Raw genomic sequence first — 24704 nt, 5'->3', positions numbered from 1 at the left:
GTAGAATGCAACTCAATATAGGATGGGTGCCCTAGGTGCCCCATCACTGCCACCAACCACACATGTCTGGGTTGGTGGCCGGTAGCTTTTTTTATAGGTAAAAACTAAAAAAAATACAATAAAAAGTAAGAAATCAGGGCAGAGTTTGTTTGAAATTTGAAATTCTGACTGTTTAGGGCCATAATCAGTAAGGAACAGGGCAGGTTTCACCCCTCTTTACGTCATTTGGGAGGGAGGAGAACCAGAAGGTGAGTAGTTGGGTAATTAATGGAAGAAGGGGAAGAGAAGGTGTCAGGGGACTTCATGTGTGGATGTCTCATCAGCCAACTCTACCATCTGCTGTTTCCACTGGTGCCTGCTCTTCCCTGATTCACACTGCTCATGCATCTGCTCCCATCACGACTGGGACCCAGGAATCCTGACTGCTCTTCCCAGGCACCCTCAGGTTGGCAAGGCCCCAATGTTACCCAGCTTCCTGCTTGGATCAGGTAGGATGCAGCTCTGGCCTCAGCCTCTTCAGCATGACTGTGGTATCTTCTCTCTTATTTCACCACCCTATGTGGCCTCTCTCTTTTGTGGAATTCTGCTTAGTTCATCATCACAGGTGTTTGGGAACTCTGGGTAAAAAGATTTGGTTAAAAATAGTCATTTACAGCATCCTTAAGTCTCCATGGCAACTCAACCAGAGAGCAAGATGATGGCTACACTTACATATATATTGTCTCCCTTTGTAGAATATAAGAGCAGGGCCTACATCCTTTTTGTCTTTACATCCCCAGCACCTAGTACATTGTCTGGCACATTGTAGGCACTTAATAAATGCTTGTTGATGGATTGGTGATTTCTTACAGTGTCCTGAGACATCAACATGGTTGGTTGTTGTCTTTTGTTCTCAAAGAGGACCTAAATGACAGCACTATGCTTGAGTCAAGATTCAATGTGTCCATTCATGGCTGATCAGGCCAATACGAGCTCAGAATGCTCTACCACAGGTCGGGCACAAATAGTCCATGTGACAAGTCCAAACTTGTGCATCCTGTGTTTCCTTTGAGCTGTTCCAATCCTGCTTTGCTCATAGATCACAGCACCTTCTCTGATGTGGGAATGCCATGCTGAGCGGTCCTGTGCCAATGAAGTATCCTGAGACATCAGCATAGATTTAAAGTCAAAGGACCTGGGTTCAGATCCAAGTTTTGTGGGATCAAAGAGTCACTGAGACTCTTTGGGCCTTAATACCTCCTCATCTGCAAAATGAGGGGACTGGATAAATGACTTCTAAGATTTCTTCTACCTCTAAATCTTGGACTATCCATGACTTGGAAGTGGGGGTAAAATGGGTTCCCCATATAGCGAAATAATCATTTAGCTCAATAGTGCCAAACCCAAATAGAAATGGATCCCTGCCAGCCTCAAATCGACTTAGAAAACCACAAGTTAACATTATTCTACGTTGTATTATATTTTAATTTACTTTGTTAAACATTTCCCAATTACACTTTTAATGTGGTTCAGCCCCACTCTCTATTTTGACACCTCTGATTTAGACCCTCTTTAGTTTGTGGTTGCCCTACTGGCCCTCTGCCTTTCCCACTAGCCCTCTGATGATTTTGCTGCTTCCACTGGAGAAAATAAAGGAACGTAGTAAGCAGCAAACTTGAAAGGTTTTCATGCTAACAGCCTTTCATTCTAACAGTCATTCTAACCATAGGCAACAGTCTACAACTAATGGTTAAAATCAAGTTTTCAGATGACTTACGCATTTCATATCTTCAATTTCAATTTCTCCCTTTCTCCTGGCCCATTTCCTACCACCTACAAACGTGCTCATGTCTTCCCCTGTCCTGGAAAACACCAGTATATGATCCTTCTATCCCTGCTAATTATTTTCCTATTTCTCTTCTGCGTTTTGTAGCTAAACTCCTTCAAAAGGCAGGTGTGTGTGTGTGTGTGTGTGTGTGTGTGTGTGTGTGTGTGTGTGTGTATGGTAGGTGCCTCCCCTTACTCTGTTGTTAACCTCTTAGGATGTGGATTCTGATCTTACTCCACAGAAACAGCTCTCTCCAAAATTACTAATGATCTCTTACTTGCCAGATTCCATGGCCTTTTCTCAATCCTCATTCTCCATGATCTCTCTGCAGCCTCTGACACCCTGATCACTACTCTTTCTTCCCTGACACTTTCTTCTGCCCAGTTTTTTTCTGACATCAGTCTCTCCTGGTTCTCCTCCTACCTATCTGACCACTCCTTCTCTGTCTCCTTTGCTGGATCTTCCTTCAGATCGCACCCTCTAACCATAAGTGTCCCTTAGGGCTCTGCCCTGGGTCCTCTTCTCTTCTCCTTCTATACTACTCCATTTGGTGACCTCATCAGGTCCCATGAATTTAATTACCATCTTAATGCTGATGATTTTCAAATCTACCTTTTCTGCCCCCATCTCTCTGCAGAACCCCAATCTCACATCTCCAACTGCCTTTCGGACCTCTTGAACTGAATGTGCAGTGGACATCTTAAACTCAGTATGTCCAAAACAGAACTCACCTTTCCCCATCCACCCTCCTCACCTCCTACCTTCCCCATTACTGTAGAGAGCAACAGCATCTTCCCAATCCCTCAGGCTCACAATATAGGAGTCATTTCAGACTCCTCACCATCTCTCACCCCCATATCCGAGATATTGACCAGGCCTGTCACCTTCACCTTTACACTATCTCTCAAATATGTCCCTTACTCTCCCCTAACAGTGCTGCCACTCTGGTGCAGTCCCTCATCACCTCATGCCCTAATTATTGCAATGGCCTGCCTCAAGTCTCCCCCCACTCCAATCTATTCTCCATTTAGCTATTCAGCTGATTTTCCTAAAATGAAAATCTTCCCTGGGTATGCATATAAGTAGATACAAAATATATAAGAAGCAAATACAAGACAATTTCCAGGATGCAGAGGGGCACTAGCAGCTGGGGGAAGGGAATTAGGGGGAATCAGAAAAGATTCCACTAGGCATTGGTGCTTGAGCTGAATTTTGAAGGAAGATAGAGATTCTAAGAGCCATCATCATGGCAAGAGAGAGGAGTAACATGGACACAATTTCTTGGGATTGGTTTGGTATTTGAGCAAGGTTTGGAGGTAACAGACCATGTTCCTACCCCATATTCTATTGGAGTGACACATTGGAAAAACAGAAAGCAGAGTGGTCACTGAGAGCTGGGAAGCATTTACCCAACTAAGACAGTAATTGCTGGGGGGGGGGGGGTGGTCCACTCTCCCTGTTGAAAACCAGAGTTAAAAATAAGGAAAAACAGAATGCATGGGGACTTGACTCCCAGGTGATAGAGAGACTCTTCTCGGCCCTGCTTAGGGAATGAGTACTCTATGAATTATAGGGACTTGATTCCGAATGAAGACTTTATCCGAGCTGATTAAATGGAATTAACTCCCCAGTCCAGAATCCTCACTGTATCCTGTTACTCTCTGTGCTCCATTCCCTTGTTTTACATCTCCCGAGCCTCCTGGAACCCTGAGGAATTTATTAATGAGCCCCAATTATGGTTTTTAATCAACCTGCATATAAGCCTGTAAGGGTTCTACTGGCTGCTTGCTCCCTGAAGAGAAGGCATATTAAACAGTGTTTTACACCACTAGCATACCTTGTGCCCCCTTTCTCCCATCTCTTTCCCTTTCTACCCTTAGTTCCTCCCCTTCTCCCCTATCCCTAGCTTTCACACAGAATGATTGCTGACTAGATATTGGGAAAGTCCCTACTTTGCACAGTGAAGCCAGTTGCAAGGCTGCAGGTTGTGGGACTTTGCTGGACTCTCCCCAAGTTCTCTTTGCTAAGGGGGTGGGGGTGGGGGTGAATGTTCCGTGCTCCCCTCCCAGCTCCTTTCCTGCTACGATTGTGATTTCTTTCCCAAAGTAGACAATTCAAAGGAATGATCAGAGGCAAGATCCCTCCAAATAACACTTTAAACAGGTTTGCCTGACACTGGCGCTCAGAGAAGAAGCATGCAAACGGTCAGGTGGGAGAAACCGAGCAGAATGAAGCCCTTGTTCAGCTGTCAGGGTTGCCAGGGCCTCGGGTCTCAGGCCTCAGGGGCAGCTGGGGTGCTCTGACCCGAGGAGGGTGGAAACTTTACAAGCTTCCTGGGCTTGGCTTTTGCTTTTCTGGAGGTTGCTTTTGGTGTAGGGAGGAGATGTGCCCCTTTCAGCCACAGATGTGGGAATGCCACATCTGGCATTCCCAAAGCAGAGGACTCCACCCTGTGCAGTTTTTTACAATATGATGATTGGCCTCCTGAGAGCTGTTAGCACTTCTGAGATCCCCAGCATCCTGCTGAAGCTCTATGGACTGGCAGGTGCTGTTCAGCTGATAAAACATTTTTCATCTGGGGATGGGGGAAGCAGAGAAGCAAAATTTAAAGGGGCCGTAGTATGATATGTCCAGGCTCTTCCCAGCTAAAAACTCCTTTTACCGAGAGAGAAGGCCCGAGAGATAAAACTTGAGCAGAGTAGTTAAGAGAGGAGGCTTCAATCTGCTGGTACAGCCGGCATTGAGGATGTTGGAAGTTTCTACAGGGGAGCTTAGATGGAGAGGAGATAGACAAGGGACGTGGTTTTTCGAAGTGTGGCCATTGACCATGTGACCATGTGACCACATGGGTGGTCAGCAAGGGTCCTTCAAGTGTCTACTCTTGCTGAAGAAATCTCTCTCCCCTTCTTTCCTCCAATAATTTCTTTATATTGCTACCAAATCAGTCATCCTAAAGCAGTATGTTTGTTACTAGTGCCCCTTCCCTGGGCAAAAGCAATCAAAGATTCTCCATGGACTAAAGTGCAGATTCCTTAGCCTGGCATTCAAGCCCTTTCTATGATGTGCACTCTGGTTACCTGTACAATTTTATGAAATTATTTAAATCCCTAACTGTTTGAGTGTCTATTACATGTAAGGTATTGTGCAAACTCCAATAGAAGGGGCCACTCAACCATACATAGGGATCCTTGCCAGCCTCATATTGACTTAGAAAACACATATTAACAGCATCTAGGTGCTATTGTTTTTTTTCAATTTTTTCATAAATATTATCCAACTGCATTTCTTTTTAGTTTTCAACATTCATTTTTGTAAAATTTTGAGTTCCGAATTTTTCTCCTTCCCTCACTTCCCTCTCCTATCCCTAAGGTAGCAAGCAAGCTGATATAGGTTACACATGTACACTCATGTTAAACACATTTCCACATTAGTCATGTTGTGAAAGAAGAATCAGAACAAAAGGGAAAAACCACAAGAAAGAAACAACAAAAAAATAAAAAAGTGAGAATAGTCTGCTTCGATCTGCATTCAGACTCCATAGTTCTTTCTCTGGATGTGGTTAGCATTTTCTATCATAAGTCTTTTAGAATTGTCTTGGATCATTGCCTTACTGAGAAAAGCTAAGTCTGTTATAGTTAATCATTGCACAATGTTGCTGTTACCGGGTGTAGTGTTGTCTTGGTTCTGCTCATTTCACTCAGCACCAGTTCATGTAAATCTTCCCAGGTTTTTCTGAAATCTGCCTGCTCATCATTTCTTACAGCACAATAGTATTCTATTATATACATATACCACAACTTGTTCAGCCATTCCCCAGTTGATGGGCATCCCCTCAATGTCCAGTTCTTTGCCACCACAAAAAGAGCTGCTATAAGTATTTTTGTACCAATAGGTCCTTTTCCCTTTCATGAGTGATGGCTGCATTTCTAGCCTAGGTGAGATAGGAAGACCCAGTCTCAAAACCAAAATAAAACCAACAAAACAATTTCGTCTACTCCAAGTGTCTAGAACAGGGGTAGAGAACCTGCGGCCTCGAGGCCATTTGTGCCTCTCTAGGTCCTCAAGCGTGACCCTTTGACTGAATACAAACTTCAGTGATTCCCCACCCCTGATCTAGAACATACTCTGAGCTTTCCTACCTTTCTAAGTTTACCCTGCTCTCTCTCTGTTTTTTTGCCTATCTATCTTTCAAGGCTCAGCTCAAATCCTTCTTAGTCAACAAATATTTATTAAGTATATAATATGTGCCAGACATTGTGCTAGTGCAGGGCTACTAAAAGAGGGAAAACACAATTCCTGCCCTCAAGGAGCTCCCAGTCTAATAGGGTAAACAACAAGCAAATAATTATGTACAATCAAGTTATGTACAGGGTAAACAGGAAATAATTAAGAGGGAAGGGTTGGGAAAGGCCTCCTGTAGAAAATGGGATGCTTGTATGAACTCCTTCTTGTTCACTCCAGCTAGAGTGGGGAAGGGGACAATAGAGTTGAGAGAGACCCTGGGGTTAGGAAGACTGGGGTCTGAACCCTGCTCCTATCTCTTCCTGGATGTGTGACCGTGGGCAAATCACTTCAACTCTCTGGATCTCCGATTCTTCCTCTGGAATAATGACATCTGGAATCCTTACAGAATTGTATTAGTTAAAATGAGCTTGTGTACATAAAGTGCATCGCAGGCTTTAAAGTACTGTGGAAAAGTCAGTTATTATTTTGGGGGGATCAGACCTGTGGTTTCACTGGTATCAGCAACTCTCAAGTAAAGAAATTACTGCCACCGTCCATCCTCAGGACCTGGTCTGCAACCTGAGTCTTAAGAGCCATTCTCAGGCACGAAGGGGGTTAAATGGCTTACTCAGAGCCACCTAGCCAAAAGCTGGATTTGAAAGCCAGCTTCCTAGCTCTAAGGCGGGCTTCATCCATTGTGCTACATGGTCTCTCATGGGGTTTCTCTCATGCCACTTATTTTCCCTATGGCCCATATAGATTACATATATCTTTTTATATTACATATTACATATTTTTATATTACAGATAAGGCATATTAAATATATCTTTATGTGTCCCATTTAGGGGTTAGAGAGAAATGATGTTAGAAATATTTCTGGACGTGTGATCTCCTCATCTAGCTTGGAAAGGTCTGGAAGGCAGTGATTTTGTCTTATTAATAGGATCATAAGTCGTAGGGGACTTTAAAGATCATCTGGGTTTAACTTACCTCCCTGCCCCTGTTACACACCCCCTTTCCCCCTTCCCCCCTTTCCCCATCTCATTTGCAGAAGAGGAAACCAGTGCTCAGAGAGGCAGCATGGTGCAGTGGGCAGAGAGCTGGCCTCAGAGCCAGGAACACTTGGGTTCAAATCCCGCCTCTGACATAATACTGGTTGTGTGAGCCTGGGCAAGTCACCTAAGTTCTTAGTGACCTTGGCAATTCTCTAAGACTATAACAAATTGTAGAGAAAGTGCTGTCCTGCTTTGGTGGGGGGAGTTTCCTCATGCCATGTGAAATCCCTATCTCATATAGTTAGTAAGTAATAAAGCTGGAATTCTTTGTTTTTCAAATCTAGTAGCCTTTCTACTATATTAGGCTGTATCTTGTACAATTTTTTTTATTCACCCAAAGCACTAGGACAAGGGTGGGGAACCTGTAGGCCTTGAGGCCACATGTGACCCTCTAGGTCCTCAAGTTTGGGCCTTTGATGGAATCCAAACTTCACAGAGCAAATAAAGTTTGTATTCGGTCAAAGGGCTGCACTTCAGGACCTAGAAGGCCACATGTGGCCTCAAGGACCACAGGCTCCCTACCCCTGCATTAGGAGCTCACAAAAGGTCTTTGATAAAGGGCAGTATACTATTGTCCTCATTTTACAAATGAGGATCCAGCTCATAGGTAAAAGGACTTGTCCAGGGTTACATAGATAGTAAGTATCAGGGCTGAAATTCAGATGGAGATTTTCCGACTCTTTCTGTTCCAGTGTCTCTCTCCCAAGTCATTGAATCAATGCTTACAGTGTATCAGCATCTAAACTTTTGTACTGGTGTGAATGGGTGATTTCCTTAATTTGTTGTTGTTGTCGATGTTCAGTCACGTCCAACTCTTCATGACCCAATTTGGAGTTTTCTCAGCAAAGATACTGGAGTGGTTTATCATTTCCTTCTCCAGTTCATTTTACAGATGAGGAAACTGAGGCAAACAGGGTTAAGTGATTTGCCCAGGGTCATGTAGGTAGTAAGTGTCTGAGCCCGGATTTGAACTCACGAAGATGAGTCTTCCTGATTTCAGGCCTGGTGTTCTATCTACCGTGCCATCTAGCTGTCCCTAATTTCCTTAATACTTTCCATTTGATAAGAATATTAAATCATATATATATATACATATGTGGAGAAAGAGAAACACACATAGAATGACAATAAGAACATATATCAGCTTAGTTCTATTAATTGTTGCAAAATTAACAAGTAACTTAAAATATGTGAGTCATTGGAATAGGCAGAGAAGGGGTTGTCTTTGCCCTTGGAGATTTGTTCCTTACCCAAAAATATTTCAGAACCTACTGGTTTAAGGCAGATTTGTAAATCTGATTACACCAGGCAAGTAGGAAAGATTTCATTAAATTGATTACCTGTGTGGCTTCTAAGAGAGAGACAGTGGAGATATCTTGAAGGGTTGGTTAGAATACTGTACTCATTTATGATATTAAGATGGAAGGTTAGATTAAGACTCCAGAGATATGGAATCATAGAAGATTAGAGGCTGGTTTCAGCCTCCTCCTTTTACAGATATGAAAACCAACACACAGAGGCAAGTGACCAAGTCCCTAGTGAGTGACACCTGTGTTCTCTTCCAAGCCCATGTGCCCAGTTACTTCCCTGCATATCTCTGAGTCACCTAATCTCTGTCTTAGACTCTGTCCCTCACTTATGACTTGCTTACTCTTGCCTCCAAGGCAAAAAACACTCTGTTCTCCCCGCTCTGGCCACCCCACCTTCCTCTATTTGCTCCTACCAAAATCACGTCTGATCCTCCCTCTCTCTGCTCACTGACTCTCTGCTGAAAACTCATTTTTTATTACCCTTTCCCAGACTAATTTCACCCACAGTTTCCCTAATCACTTCAGTTTATTCCAGCTCCCCCTTCTCCCATCAATCATTCTATCTCTTAAGTCCACAGTTAGGTACCTTTATTTTTCTGTTGTGCATTTCCAAGTTTGATAGATGGTAAACTCCTTGCAGGGGTTCTCAATAAATGTGGTTGATTTTCTGGGTGCCCCAATCTTTCTATCTGTAAGGTGGATGATAATCCCGCTTTGTTTCTACCAGCATGTATTCAATAGGAGAGCATACTGCAAACACCCAGAAACCCACAAATATGTAACAGCACTCCCGCAATCGTTGGCAAGAGAAACAGTGAAAAAAGATTCTGGCTACTAGTCTTTTCACAGTGAGAATTCCTGTGTTTCTGGCAAATCATTTTGGATTTTCCCCTTTTTTACGTATTCTATTTTGTTGCCATGGTGGGTTCAGTAACAGCAGATTTCCTTTGGATTTGTCCAGAAGCATCTGTGTACGAATAAATAATCATGCTATCATGGTTGTATGATTTGGTGTTTATGTTGAGCCTCTGAATTCTGATATCAGGCAGTCAAGACTCCCAGGTTTTCCCAGGGGTTAATTTCATGCCTCATGATTACCCAATGGGACTTAATTCCTCAGTCCTCCCCAGGGCACTTTCGCTTCCTAGGCTGACAAAGTAAACTGGGGATTTGCTCTGAAAACATTGGCTGCTGACAATGGAGCCAATCTGTCTGTATACTGTGGGTGTCTAGAGTGACTTCTACTCACACCTACAGCCTGGAGGAAATTCATATCTGAAAGATCTAGAATTTTAATAAAGTTTAAAAATCACTTCTAGGTGAGTGGGGTGCTTTCAGACAAGAGAGTTGGAAAATTCTATGGCCAGAGAAGTTGGTGGGGTGGGAAGGAGAAAGGAAGTTGACTGTAAAATGTTAGTCCTTTAATTTCCTGCACATGAGTTGTGATAATAACACCGTTGTTAAAAGGAAGGAAACAAGCATTTATTAGGTACCTACTATGTGCCACGTGCTTTTTTATTGCTGTTCAGTCGTGATTGGTCTCGTCCAACTATTGTGACCCCATTTGAGGTTTTCTTGGCAGAGAGACTGGAGTGGTTTGCCATTTCCTTCTCCAGCTCATTTTACAGTTGAGGAAACAGGCTGAAGTGACTTGCCCGAGGTCACAAAGCTAGTAAGGGTCTGAAGCTGGATTTGAACTCATGAAGGTGAATCTTCCTGATTCTAGGCCCAGTACTCTATTCACCATACTTTACAAATATTATTTCATTTGATGTTTACAACAACCCTAGGAGGGAAGTACTATTGTTATCCTCAGTTTATTGTTGAGGAAATTGGGGCAAACAGTTTTAAAATGACTTGCCCATTAGCTCACACAGCTAATAAGTGTCTGAGGTCAAATTTGAACTCAGGTCTGTCTTGATTCCAGTCCCATCACTCCATCTACTGAACTACCTAGCTACCTCTAGGCTGCTCTGGTCTATTGTGAGACTGGAAATGACTGAGCCATCCATGACTATGATATTCAATTGATCTTCAAGGATCTCCTTCATGTCAAAGCTCGAGAGGATCTTAGAGATCATCTGTTGCACCTTACCTTTTACAGGTAAAGACACTGAGGAAGAAAACACGGAAGTGACTTGTCTAAGATGGCATATCCAGTAAGTGACTGAGTCGGGTCCTCTCGTGCCCAGTCTGGGGCTCTTTGCCCTGCCCTGTGAGTAGCTTCCAAATGATATTGTCATCTGAGACACCAGCCACAGTGTGGGGGCCTGATTTGGAGTCAAATCTGAGTTCACATTCCAGCTCTCCTACTACTTACTGCCGGTATGACCTTCACGAAGGTGCTGCTTTCTCTGGGCCTCAGCTAACTCTACAAAAGGACAAGGTGGCAGTAGGGCTTGAAGGCCTCTTCCAGTTTTGCATACTATGATTCCATAATTACAGAGACAGATTAATATACCTTGCTGGTATGGCAATCACTTTATTACATAACCGACAGAATGCATAGAATGTGCTCTCTCTCCCTAAATATATATATATCTATGAAATTTAACATTTAAATTTTAAATTTAAAATTAAAATATAATAACAAATATAGATATATAACACATAATTATATAATATATTATATATAAAATATATTTAAATATAGTATAATTATATAATTTAGATATAATAATAAATATAAATAAATATATAAATTTAAATTTCAAATTTAAATATATATTAATATGTAAGTAATTTAATATTTAAATATCTAATTTAAACTTACATTTAAAATTTAAATATAATAATAAATATGTAAGTATAATATATAACTATATAATACATTAATTTATATATAATATAATTATATAATACAAATATGATAATCAGTATGTGATATTTAAATTTAAAATTTAAACATATACTTATATATACATAATTTAATATTCTTATAAATGGAAAGTATTGAGGAATTAGAAACAGCTAGGTGGCACAGCGGATAGAGCACCAGGCCTGGAGATAGGAAGGCCTGAGTCCAAATCTCACCTCCAACACTTCCTAGCTGTGTGATCCTGGGCAAATCACTTCACCCTGTTGGCCTCAGTTTCCTCATCTGCAAAATGAGCTGGGGAAGGAAATGACAAACCACTCTGGTACCTTTGCCAAGAAAACTCCAAATGAGATTATGAAGAATTGGATGTGGCTGAAACAACTGGACGGCAAATGTAGTGTAGCACTGGACCTGGGGAGACCATGGTTCAAATACCGCCTCCGATGCTTAGTGTAACTAGATCTGTCAAATGAGGATAATAATATATCACAAGGTCGTTGTGAGGTTCAAATGAGGTGATATATTGAAAATGCTTAAGAAAGCCCTTAAAGCATCCTATTAAATTGGGTTGTGATTATAGCAAGCTGCTAGCCCTAGCTGAAATTCTGGTGAGGAAAGAAAGAACAAAAGCCTTCAGTGTTTCCTCACTCTTCTTTCTGTCCCTAGCAACACTTTCTTCCTGTACCTCTGGGCACAGTGCACTTTCAGGTTGCCTCAGTTTATCCTGAGACTACGGAGATGTATCTAATCAAGTAAAGTCAGTCAATAAACACTTATTAAGTACCTACTATCTACCAGATGCTGTACTAAGGATGGGGGATACCAAGAAAGGCAAAAGTCAATCACTGCTCCCAAAGAGCTCACAGTCTGTTGGAGGAGACAATATGGAAGCAATGATGTTTGGACAAGCTATGTACAGGATAAATTAGAAATAATCAAAAGAAGGCACTGGAACTGAGGTGGACTTGGAAGGACTTCTTAAGGATTTTACCGGGACTTGAAGGAAGCCAGCCTAGAAAAGAGGATTTATAACTTCACTCAGTATTTTTTTTTCATCAAGGTTTTGATGACTTGATGTGTTCCTTCTTTCATGTTTTTTTTTTAATTTTCAGAGTACAACAGGAAGAGGACTGTTTTTGACTCAAAGGAATAAACCTCAAATGGTAGATGGTCTGGCACTAAGGACAGGCAATCTAGCCAAACATTTGGGATCCTGGGGGCTCTCAGACTACACTCCAGAAGTTTTATGCCTTTTGGTAAGATTTCAGCCCAACTTGCTTTTCTTTCTTGACCTACCCACTCAGGTATCTTTACCATGGATAGTTCTGCCCTGTAGGTTATGAGTCATCACCCTTGCAATGATTGATAAAAGATTGATTCAGCTCTGCATGCAAATGGACTCGTGATTCTTTCCCAACCTGGTCACAAGGAAAGTGGTTCATGAAGTTCTCATTTGGAATCTTTATGGCTGGTGATTGCTATTGCAGTCAGTGTGAATCAACAGTAAGTGAAGTCCAAGAGTCTGTGGCTGATATGGGTAAGAGTAAAGATGTCTTACCAAGGAGGGCCATTTAATTTATGGCCACGGAGCAAAAGCTCACCTTGCATCCAACCACCTTACACTAGCTGCCTTACTCATTCTGCAGCCCCTTTTGTTGATTGGTTGTTTCCTCCCAGAACCTCCATTTTAAGTGTAGCTCCGGCTTCTCTGGGCATGCCTCTAAATATTGTCTCCATATTCAAAGAACTGGGAATGCCCGGAAAAACCTGGGTGAGAAAGTGTGCGAGAAAGTCATGTCTTCATCTTTCTCTGGACTCAGCTTTTGACTCCCTAGATTCCTTTCTCCACCATGCTCATGACAGAAAATTGTTAAAATAAGGACAGAAATTGTTAGTACCAAATGTAATGTTACCTGCCACTCCCTGAATGACCCTAGCAATGTCAGAATGTCAGTAGCATTCCCAACAAGATAGTGTGGATTAGGTTGAGCTGAGTCAGACCTTAAAGAGTCCCATCCTGAGATCTTGCCTTGTGGGGGAACCTGCCTGAAGCTGGATCTAGGCCTTTGATGTCCCTCACCCCGCCTTTTGGTATTCATGGCATGAAGGGCAAAACAACCAGAATGAAGTGGTTTTCCTTGCTCAGATTGCTGGGGGTGGCTGGGATCTCATGACTAGGCCTTGCTACCTCATGCTGCTTCCTCCCCTCCCTTCCTATATACCTTCCTAAGGGTATAAAAGACTTTTCCATGCGCCTCTATTTTGGGAAATCCACGGCACTCTGCATATGTGGGTGACCCCAGTTTGCAAACTTCTTTATCTTTTGATTTCAGGACCTGACACCCACTAGGAGGTAGCTTCTTTTCTAACCCCTCTCTTTCTTCAACCTCCTTTTATGTATTGTACTTCCTTGTTAGAATATAAGATCCATGAGGGCAGGTACTATCATTCTTTCTGCTTGTATTTATATTCTCAGTACCTAGCATAGTGCCAGGTACACAGTAAATGCTTAATAAAAGTTTATTGACTTGACCCTTTCCCTAAAGGACATAGAAACAAACAAGTCCATATCCTCTATATAATAGATCTTCATATTTTTTGATGACTACTAAGTCCTCCCTTAGTATTCTTTTCTGATGAATCGCATTTTCCTGTAACTTTTCCTCTTAGGTGTTGAAGTCTGGGCTTTAAACTATTTTTTTGGTGGTCCTTCTGTAAGTGTCTTAGGCTATCCTTCAGAACTCAACAAGATACTCTGGTAAAGGCCTGATGAAAAAAAATTGAATTTAGAAAATTGATCTTGGGTAGAAATTAAAGGTAACATGCAGTTATTTTATAGCAGAGATTCTTAACATATTTACATTTTGGATCTCTTTGGTTGACGGGTGGAGGCTATAGAAACACCCCTTCACAGAATTCACAGAATAATGATTTATATAATTAAAGGAAGTACTAAAGTTCAGTTAGATATTCGTGAAAATAAAGATGTAAAATTTCCCCATCCAAGTTCTGGAACCCCCTGAAATCTATCTACCAGGTTAAGAACCCCTGCTTTATAGCAACATTTTTCAGACCTTATGGTGTCCCCAAGGTCACCAAAGTGACTCTTCTATGGATAAGACAAGAAGTAATTAGCTGACTTGCTCCAACGTGTAACAATAATTTAGAAAAAATACCTTTTTCAGGTTTCCTGGACTATTTAAAAACATATTGTCACAAGAGAATATTAGCATTGCTATCATTGGCCTGAGACAGCAAGTTATATCTCTAGTTGGGAGAATATAGCTGAGGCATATAATTTTAGCCTGGTGCTTAATCTGACTAGCGCTTGTTCTGTCTGTTTGTACAGTTCCAGCTTGAGATTTAAGCTAACCCTCCTTGCTGATTAGTTTTTTATTTTACTTGAAGTAGTTCTTCTCCTTCTGCTATTGGTTCTTTGATGAGTAAATCTTTACCTTCCCTTTTGTCCTCTGCAAAAATTCCAGTGGAATACATCTTGCCCTGTCCTATATAAGATTTTTGGAAATGCTACTGGTGGCCCATTGGTTTTTGTGTACTCTGGAAATGTGTTCTGAGCACATAATACACTGGTTACTAAAATATCTGTATGTTGATAAGTATGATTGACCGTAGTGCCTATCAATGAAATCCCTGAATATATATTTGTATCAATACTTATATCTCCCTTCTTTGAACTTCAGTTAATTTTGTAGTCACAACACATGATTTAGTATTTAGTTAACCTCTGTTTCATGACTTGGAGTCAGGAAGACCTGGGTTCGAATCTTGTCTCAGACACCTACTAGCTTTGTGCCCCTGAACAAGTCATGTCATCTCTCTCAGCCTCAGTTCCCTCATCTGTAAAATGGTGATAATGATGGCGCCCATCTCAAAGGGCTAATTGTGAGGTTCAAATGAGATATATGTAAAGTGCTTTCAAATCTTAAAGTGCTATATAAATATTAGCTACTACTATGATAATTATGCCATTCTCGAGCTTCATAATGGCTGGTGCCTTGTCTAGCCAGGTAGACAGTCATTATTAAAAGACATTGATTTGTTGCGTGGCTGATGGATACGTGTAAGAGCTATGAACTGAATTGTTTCATTAAACTCTCCAAACTTTTTTTTACACTGATAAAAAACCCAAACAAACCACAAACTGTAACAATGAATTTTCCAGCTACACCAAACTTGTTGACTCTTTTTTAGTACCAAAATGTTTTTTGTTTCAAATGTTTCCCATGGAAATCTTTCTAAAGTGTATTATGTACATCTCTATGGTCTTAAACAGATTATCCTGAACATAATATAATAAATATAATAAAAGATATGATAAGATAGGATGATATGATATAACAATATAATATAATAATATGATATAATTAATATGTTATGATATGATATGATATGATATAATATAATATAACATAACATAACATAATATATATATATATATATAATATATAATAGCAATAATGTTGTTTTAGGGTCATCATTACGCTATGCTATGTTACAGTTATATCCTTAGAGGTTATTGAGGTATGTTGAGGTATCGGTTATGTGCTTTTATACAGAATGACCCTACAGTCTTGTACTTTTTGAGGTCTTTTGTCTGCTTTTTATAGTTTTCCTGTTTCTTCCATCCCTCTTAGGTTGTCTGCTTTTACTCCTTATTATGGTCAGTGTAAAGCCTGTCCTCTTTCCCAGCTCCCAATTCTAGTTTATTGGGTTTGGTTTTCTGTAGACCAGGAAACTGCACAGCCAAGCTTATTAAAATTGTGTGAGAAGTAAGAATAATAAACCAGGCTCCGAGTGAGGGCAGAGGGACTCTTAGAAGTCAAGCACAGGAGCATTAATGCAGCCAGAAGGACTTTTAATATGTCTTTTGGTCACCTTTATTCTCACTTCCTGATTTTTGTCTAGATCCTGAAGACTAGAGGTTACTAGACAATGAAGAACAGAGATTGCTAGACAAGTGACCTTTGGACATCTGACCTCTGGATATCTGGTCTCTGGATGCCTGAGCTGTTACTGTACCTTGGCTCTCCCAGTAAATCAGCAAATTCTTTTTGTTTTAAACCTAAAAAAACAGGAACTTAACCTGACATTATGTCATTTGATTGATTTGTTAGATTTGGGCAGGGTTGCTGTTAAAAATCTAATGAAAATCTGATATTGCAGCTCATGCATATACCATTTTTGTTCTATGTTCCCAAGCAGTAATATCCGTTTATACGAATCCATGAACAAAAATGATTTGTTATTGAGACAGAAAGCAGAAAGGAATGGGCCCCATAGCCTTTAATTACACCACAGATTTGTGTCCCCAATTAACCAGCCCAGGTGCGTAATAGGTAGGGAGGTAAACACATAGCAAGCAAAGATTCAGTGCATTTATATCAACACCCAAGGATTAGCAAGATATTTAGCTATCATTAAGCTCAATTTTCCAAAGGTGCTCCAGTTGGATGATATACATTACTCCCTTTCATGCAGGCTGTGATCCTAACTGACCTTTTTGCTGTTCCCTTATTATTCTTTGGATTCCCAGGACTTTTCTACCATAATTCAGCTTCTCACCCTGGAACTTCTCTTATTGCAGTTCAGCTGTTTCCAACTCTTTGTGACCCCATTTTGGGTTTTTAGGGGGCAAAAATATTGGAGTGGTTTACCATTTCATTCTCTAGCACATTTTACAGATGAGGAAACTGAGGCAAACAGGATTAAGTGACTTGCCCAGGTCCACATAACTGGTAAGTAGTGACTATCTGAGGCCAGATTTGGACTCCAAGCCCAGTACTCTATCCACTGTACCACCTAACTTTCCATAATTCCCTTACTACCTTATACCTTTTTGAGTTGTTTTGTCTGCTTTTTATAGTTTTTCTGTTTCTTCCATCCCTGTCAAATTGCCTGCTTTTAATTATTATTGTCAGTGTAAAGCCTGCCCTCTTCCCTAACTCCCAATTCTAGTTTATTGGGTTTGATTTTTTGTAGACCGGGAAACTACATAGCCAAGCTTATTAAAATTGTATGCCTTCTCATTCTGGGACATCCTTCTGCCATCTTGGGCACCTTCCTCCCATTGGTGAGTTCCATCTTGTACATGGGCCTAGTTCAGCCATGCCTCATTCTTCTCCTGGCTGTACTTCTGACATTCTTCTCTTTACCACCATGTCCCAACATAGGACCATCTTCTTCTCCTCCCACTCTATTTCAGCTCCATTTTATGTGTTATTTTCCCCCATTAGAATATAAGGTCCTTGAAGGCAGAGACTATCTTTCTTTTTGCTTGTATTTATATCCCTAGAGCTTAGCACATTAGAAAACAATTAATAGGGGCCTCTAGATGGTGCAGTGAATAGAGCACCTGCCCTGGAGTCAGGAGGACCCGAGTTCAAATGTGACCTCAGATACTTGCTGCTTACGAGTTGTATGACCTTGGGCAAGTCACTTAACCCCAATTGCCTTGCCTCCCTCCTCCAAAAAAAAAAAACAATAAATACTTGTTGCCTGTCTTCCTTCTTGTTTCTCACACACTTCACATCTCTCACCTTTATTCTTTTGCATTTTCTGATCCTGCACTGAAGATTAAATAGCTGCTGAGATTTCTTCCTACTCTAGGTCTATCATCCTTTGAGGCCTTTCCTGATCTTTACAGAAGCTAGCACTTTCTTCCATATCTATATAACCCAACATTTATTTTGTATCTCTATATTTGTGTGTGCGTGTGTGCGTGTGTGTGTGTGTGGTACCTCCTGATAAAATATAAGCTTCTTGCTGTCTTCCTTCTCTAGAGCTTAGCACAGATAGACACACTAAGATTTCCTTAACTCACCTCTAAATCTTTGTTCAGATAACCCACGTGCTTGGACTGATTTCTTTTCATACTTGCAATAACTCATTCCTTCCTTTATAAAATCTAGTTTAGACTCACTGCCTTAGGAAATATTCCAAGATTGACTCCACTTCCTTTCCATTGGAGAACGAATCCATGATCCTGTACATTCTTCTTCAGTTATACTCCTGTGATTTTTGTGTCTCTGTGCATATCTATTTGTTTGTCCTTTTGCTTTGAGAAAAAATTGTAAGGCTCCTTGAGGACAAATGGTATATGAAATCTCTCATTCAGACTCTGAGTCTGTTTTAATGTAATGCAACTCAAAGATGTGTTCAGTAAATACAATGTCATCCCTTTCTAGGGAAGGTACTAGGCCTTTCTAGGCCCTCTGTGCTTCCTCAGGAACAAACTCTGTGAAGACACTATTTAGGGATGTCTTTGCTAGGAAATGATTTAATTTATCTGAATCTATGAAATTATAAGTTGCTTTGTTTTTTGTTGTTAAAATATTTTATTGACAAATTTTGTCTTGACAGAGTCCACTGGGAAATAGTCCAAGGCGGGGCTACATGGAGGTGTGGTTTTAGGCCTGAAACATCACTAAGTCAACTAATGGTCAGGGCTGACTGGGAAATAACCAGACTGCTCCCATCAATGTCTTGTTAGACGAGATAAATGTAAGGGAGTATACATATGTCTAGGTCTAGCATGCACATGATAGGTCAGTGAGTAGTAAATATCTCTATGACCCAGTACACAGCCAGTTCAGCATGTACACAGCTGGTCAAACTAATAAATTCTGTAGGTACAGTTGACCACTGTATTAGGAAGAGAGATGAGCATTTTGCTAGGGCATACTGTCCTGCCTTGCTAGAGAGAAACTGCTAGGGACAGTGTTTTGAGGCTAGGGAGAGATGTGATTTTGGAACTGGGATCCAAGCACAGGCACCCAAGTACCCCATCATCTCCAGTTCGATTGTTCATTGTTTGGTGTTAGAATCAATGTTATTTTTGATCTGAGTTTTGTGTAATTTAATTCAACCATCATTTATTGTCTGCTATATTTAAAGCACTATGTTAGGTTATGACAATACAAAGATTAAAAGGAAATATACCATCTCTCAAGAAGCATACATTTGGGGCATTCTGGGAAGATGGTAGAGTAGGTCAGAAAATCCCGGGCTCTCCAAATTTCCTCCCCAAATAGACAAAACATTGCCACAAAATGAGCTTAGAGCAGTAAAAACAACAGGGTAAAGTAGCTATCTTTGGAAGACAACTTGAAAAGATCTCAGGAAAGACATGACCTCCAGGATCTGATGTTTGGCCTGGATGGAATGTAAACACCTTCTAACAGTCTAATGGGGGTGTGCAGTTGTGATTTGCAATACACATACATATAGGTAAACAAAAATATGTACAAAATTAATTTCCTCAAGGGGAGTTCATAAGGGGAAAGGACATATTTTGGAGATTAACACCTGAACTGAGCTGTAAGAAAAGCAGGGATTCTAAAAGGTGGAAGTGAAGAGGGAGAGTACTCCAAGAATTCCAGAATTCTAGGAATGGGAGAATACCCTGTGCAAAAGCGTATTGATGAGAGATGGAGCATTGGGAATAGGAAGAGTAAGTAAGCAAAGCTGGCTGCAACACAGATAACTGTCATTATTCTTTGAATGGTGCTTTTTTCACTCTGCTCTCTTTATGCTATGTTTTCTGATTCTATGATTTCTTCATATTTGTCTTTCCTTTCTGAAATAATGCCATTTTGTAACAGGCTTAGATTTTTTTCCCAAAGGTAAGAGAAGTCATTTGTTTAGAATGGGGAAGTAGACAACAGACATGAAAAACGAAATGGACTCATCTTCAAGAGAAGAAAGCAGGGGGAGTCATCATGCTTGGAACCCAGAATAGCATAAGGCCATATGAGAATTAATTATCTAACTCATTCTAAGAATCAATCCCTAATAGATATCTGTTGAAAGGATATAAATAGGCAATATTCAAAGGAAAAAATCCAAGCAATCAAAGCCATATGAAAAAGCATTCTAAAATCACTAATAATCAGAGAAATGCAAATTAAAGTTTCCACTTCACAGTTGTCAGATTGACAAAGATGACAAAAAAGGAAAATGACCGATGTTGGAGGGACTTTGGGAAAACAGGCACACTAATACACTGTTGGTAGAACTGCGTGAATTGGTACAGCCATTCTTTTCTGGAAAGCAATTTGGAACTATGCCCAGCAAATCACCAAATCGGGAATACCCTCTGACTTAAAAATACCATTACTAAGTATATAACCCAAAAAATAAAAGAAAGACAAAAAGGATCCATATGGGCAAAAAAGATTTTTTTGCAGTTCTATTCTTAGTAACTAAAAACCCTGGAAACTAAGAGGATGTTTGCCTAGTGGGGAATGGTTAAAAATATTATGGTATATGAATGTAATAGAATACTGTTACCCCATAAAAATGATGAAAGGAGCAGTTTAAGAGGAAACTGGGAATAGTTCTATTAATTGATGCAGTGTAAAATGAGCAGAACTAGGAGAGCAGTTTATGTAATGACAGCATTATAAAAAAAGCGATTTTGAAAGACTTTAAACCTCTGAACAATGCAGTGTCAAACCACAATTCCAGAGGACTAGTGATGAAGCGTGTTATTTACCTCCTGCCAGAGAGATGGTGAATGCAAAATAAGACTTACAGTTTTGGACAAGGCCAATGTGGAGATTTATTTTGCTAAACTTAGCATGCTTGTTACAAGGGTGTTTTTTTGTTATTTTTTTTCATTGTGAGAAAGAAAACAAACACTTATAAAACAAATAAAAAGTTAAAAATTTAAATTAAAAAAGCCATCAGAGAGATGACCTACTCTATGTGAGAGACAAAATGAACAAGAGGTTAATATAATATAAACCTCTTGTTAATAATATAATAGTATAATATAATAATATAAGAGGTTAATATAAACCCATGCACAAAGCCATCAGAGAGACGAACTACTCTTTGTGTGACAGACAAACTGAGAGGTGATTAGAAGGGAAGCTGTTAAAACTAGTGCCTCTTTCCATCAAATTCTCTTCTATTTGCCCCTCTGATAATGGGAGAGGTGAGAGGGCAAAGGTATGCTGAGGGAGGAGGAGGAGAGAGAGGGGAAAGTACTTTCCCACCCTTGTCTGCAAGTCTGAACAGGAAACATAATGACTAGTTAAAAAACGAGATCAAGGGGGAAACTCTCCGGGTTTCGTCAAATAGTTTGGACAGAAAGCAGCAGTAAGACAATCCCAGCACAATGGTCCCTTTTACTCTCCCTTGCACCTTGACAGTTTGGAGTGGTCCTGTCCTGTCTGTCATATTGGGAACTCACAGACAGGAGCTGAGTCCCAGAAAGGAACTATTTACTGCAGCCCAGTGGAGTCATGCCCCACCAAAGTAAACATCACTGGGTCATTCCGCAGTTTGTCTTGGATGTCTTCTTTACCTGGGGCACACCTGGAAGCACAGGCCTCATCAGCCCCTGACTGCATTCCTTTAGAAACGCAAACCAAACTGGTCAGCAGGAAGGCAAGGCAGTTGGCCATATTCCAGAAATGTAAACAATTGAAGCAATCATAATGCAACAATTAAGCTTGTTAATTACATATTAACTGGCTAATATAATCTTCCATTTTTCCCTTTTTAATTTGCCTTTTTTTCTTAAAGGGCAAAAATTACTTTCTCAGTATCTCTGCTTCTACTTTTAGGTTTATGTTACTGTAACTGGTCATCTCATGCTAGGATAGAGAATAAGGCCTGGACATGTGGTATCATTGCTATAGGGCTTCCCAGTGAGTAAACTCCTTCAACCAGTGAAGGGCAGTACCATCTCTGATACTTAGAGAGTTGTTTTGGGGGCACTGAGAGATCAGTGGCCATTATGCGTCAAATGGAAGACTTGGACTTGGGTCTTCCTAAGCCCAAGAGCAGAGGTCTCTTCAAGGCCTGTTCTCTATCCACTACACCATACTCTCTCACTAATTGTCTTGTTTATTAGTGTTTTTTTGAGATCAGGTTTCTCTGTATTCTCACCTAGGCTGTAAAGTACAGCAAACTCTCATGACCTGCTCCCACTAGTTATTGGCACAGACACTTTGAGATGCTTTATTTCCAACCCAGGCCAGTCCGCCATATTGGTATGAGTGTTCTATCAGCTTAAGCCCTCCACAACTCAGAACGTACAAACTCAAGTGAACCATCAGCCTTAATGTCCTGGTAGCAGGGATCATAGGCGTGGCTTGCTCACTGCATAAAAAATGGAAAATCCTTTACTGCAGAAATTCTTGACTTTTTCTGTGTCACAAATCTTTTGGCAGTCTAGTGAAATCTAGTGCACCTGTGTTTTATTGCCTACATTCATAATTAAAGAAATATTAAATTTCAGTTGAAGATTAGTGAAAGTTAAAAATTTCTTATCTAAGTTCACAGATTGTCCCCCCTCTCTTGGAATTCTGTCTACAGATTCCAGCTTAAGAACTCTTGTTTAATGTGAGATCAGAGGGCAGGTAGTATTGGATTTCACTGACACAACACATTCATAAACATTTCTGACACGTCCACTAAAGTTCTAATCTATTGGCCAGTCATGGAACATTATTGACTTTTAGTTCTTGAAAGTTCTTCATGTGAAGCACACTACTCTTGTAGGTCCTCCAAGGTTTTGAGTACCAGCAGATCCATAACGAGGGTGGGACAATCAGAGCTTTGGCCCAGGATGCCAAAATTTAGATTCTGAGTATCCCATGATTCCTGGCCTTGAAATCATATCACATAGACTAGCCATTCCTTTCCTTCCTTATTTAAGGCCAGTTTTCAGCTGGAGGGTCATGGAGGGAGTGGGATGTAGGGTAGACAATTTTATAGATGAGAAACCTTAGGCCAGAAAGTTAAATGACTTGCCCATGATCACACAGGTAGTAAAAGATATAGGATTTGAACCCAGGTCCTCTGACTCCAGTTTCCACTCTATTACTGCTGTGGATTAGGCAAGGGGGGTGGATAGGCCAACTGGTATACCTATCTCTATTCCTAGAAAAGCAACTGAAAGTATGTATCTTATTGTTGGTGAATCAAAAAACATCACTTTTTCTCGTTAGTAAATGTGATAATTTATTAATAAAACAACATTGGTATTTGGATTCTGTGAGGCCTTCCATCAGACATAAAGAACAAAGTAAAAAGATGAAAAAAGAGCAGTAACATAGAGAACAGGATATCCGTGTTGAGCTCCTCTGTCTCCAGTCCAATAATGGAGATTTACTTAACCAAGGATGATGGTTTTTTCTGGTCCAGGAAATCCTAGCATGGGACCTGAGAAGCAGAGCTGGAGCCAAAAAAGAACCAGAAAGCATTAAGGAAAGAAGACATCCTAAAAGGTCAAGGACAGGACCACTCCAGATACTTGTCTGGCTCACTCTAGAAGCTCAATTAATACTGGAAAATGTGTCAGGATCGGCCGAGGCAGCAAGTGGCCGAAAGCATCCCTTTGAGACACTGCTTTAGGGGCAGAATGTTCTTGATATTCATCCTTTCTGATGGGGGTCTCTTTTTTTCTACCCCATCATGGAAGGGCCCTGGTCATGAATATTCTACTTTCTGGACAAATTTGAAGATCAATGAATGAAAATAGGTTAATTTATAAGCATTTGAATAAGGATGACAAGCTCAATCCTCTTCAGTCAACTGACTTAACTTCCTTTCAGCAAATGAAGTATTTGACCTTTTCATTCCAGTGCTCCCTTTAATTAAGAGGGAAGTGTGGAGATATCTATCTATCTCTACATCTATATATAGAAAGAAAGCAAGCAATAAGTATTTATTAGGTGCCTAGTATGGACCAGGCACTGTGTTGGGTGACAGAGATACAGGTACAATGAATGAAATAATCCCTACCGTCAAAAAGCTTACATTCTAATAGGAGAGACAACAGGGACATATCTAAAAATATATAATAAATAAAACTAATTACAAAGTAGTTAAATATAAGATAGTTTGGGAGGATGGGCACTATATGAAAAGTTTTTCTGTAGAAGGTAGGGCTAGACCTCTGGCTTGAAAAAGGATTCAATAAAACAGAGTGAGGAAGGAGCACATGCCAGGCTTAGGGAGATGGGAAATGTGTGTTTGAGGAACAAAGAGAAGGTTGATTTATCTGGACTGTGTAGTGCAGGGAGGGGTTGTAATATGCAATAATAAAGCTGGAAAATAGTTGGGGCCATGTTTGAAGGACTTTGGAAGCAAAATAGAGGAGTTCATATTTGATTCTACAGACGATATGAAACTGTTGCAGTAGATCGAATAGGGGAATGATATAGTCAGATCTGTTATTTAAGGAAAATCACTTTAGCAGCAGTGAGGGAGATGGACTGGACTGGGGAGAGAGTTAAAGCAGGGAGAGCCATTAGGGATTGTATCGTGATCATCTAGGCATGAGGTGATAAAGGCCTGACCCGAGGTTGGAAACATTTAGGAGGTAAAGACTGCAAAATCTGACAACTGATTGTATATGTGGGGTAAAGGAAAGTAAGGGGAAAAGATAAGGCCATGGTTATGAATCTTGTGGAAGAATGGTGGCATCTTTGATGGAAACAGGTTGGGTTTGAAG

This window comes from Trichosurus vulpecula, chromosome 1 (genome assembly GCF_011100635.1).
Source record: "Trichosurus vulpecula isolate mTriVul1 chromosome 1, mTriVul1.pri, whole genome shotgun sequence".
NCBI lineage: Eukaryota > Metazoa > Chordata > Mammalia > Diprotodontia > Phalangeridae > Trichosurus > Trichosurus vulpecula.
This window is presented reverse-complemented; position numbering follows the sequence as displayed.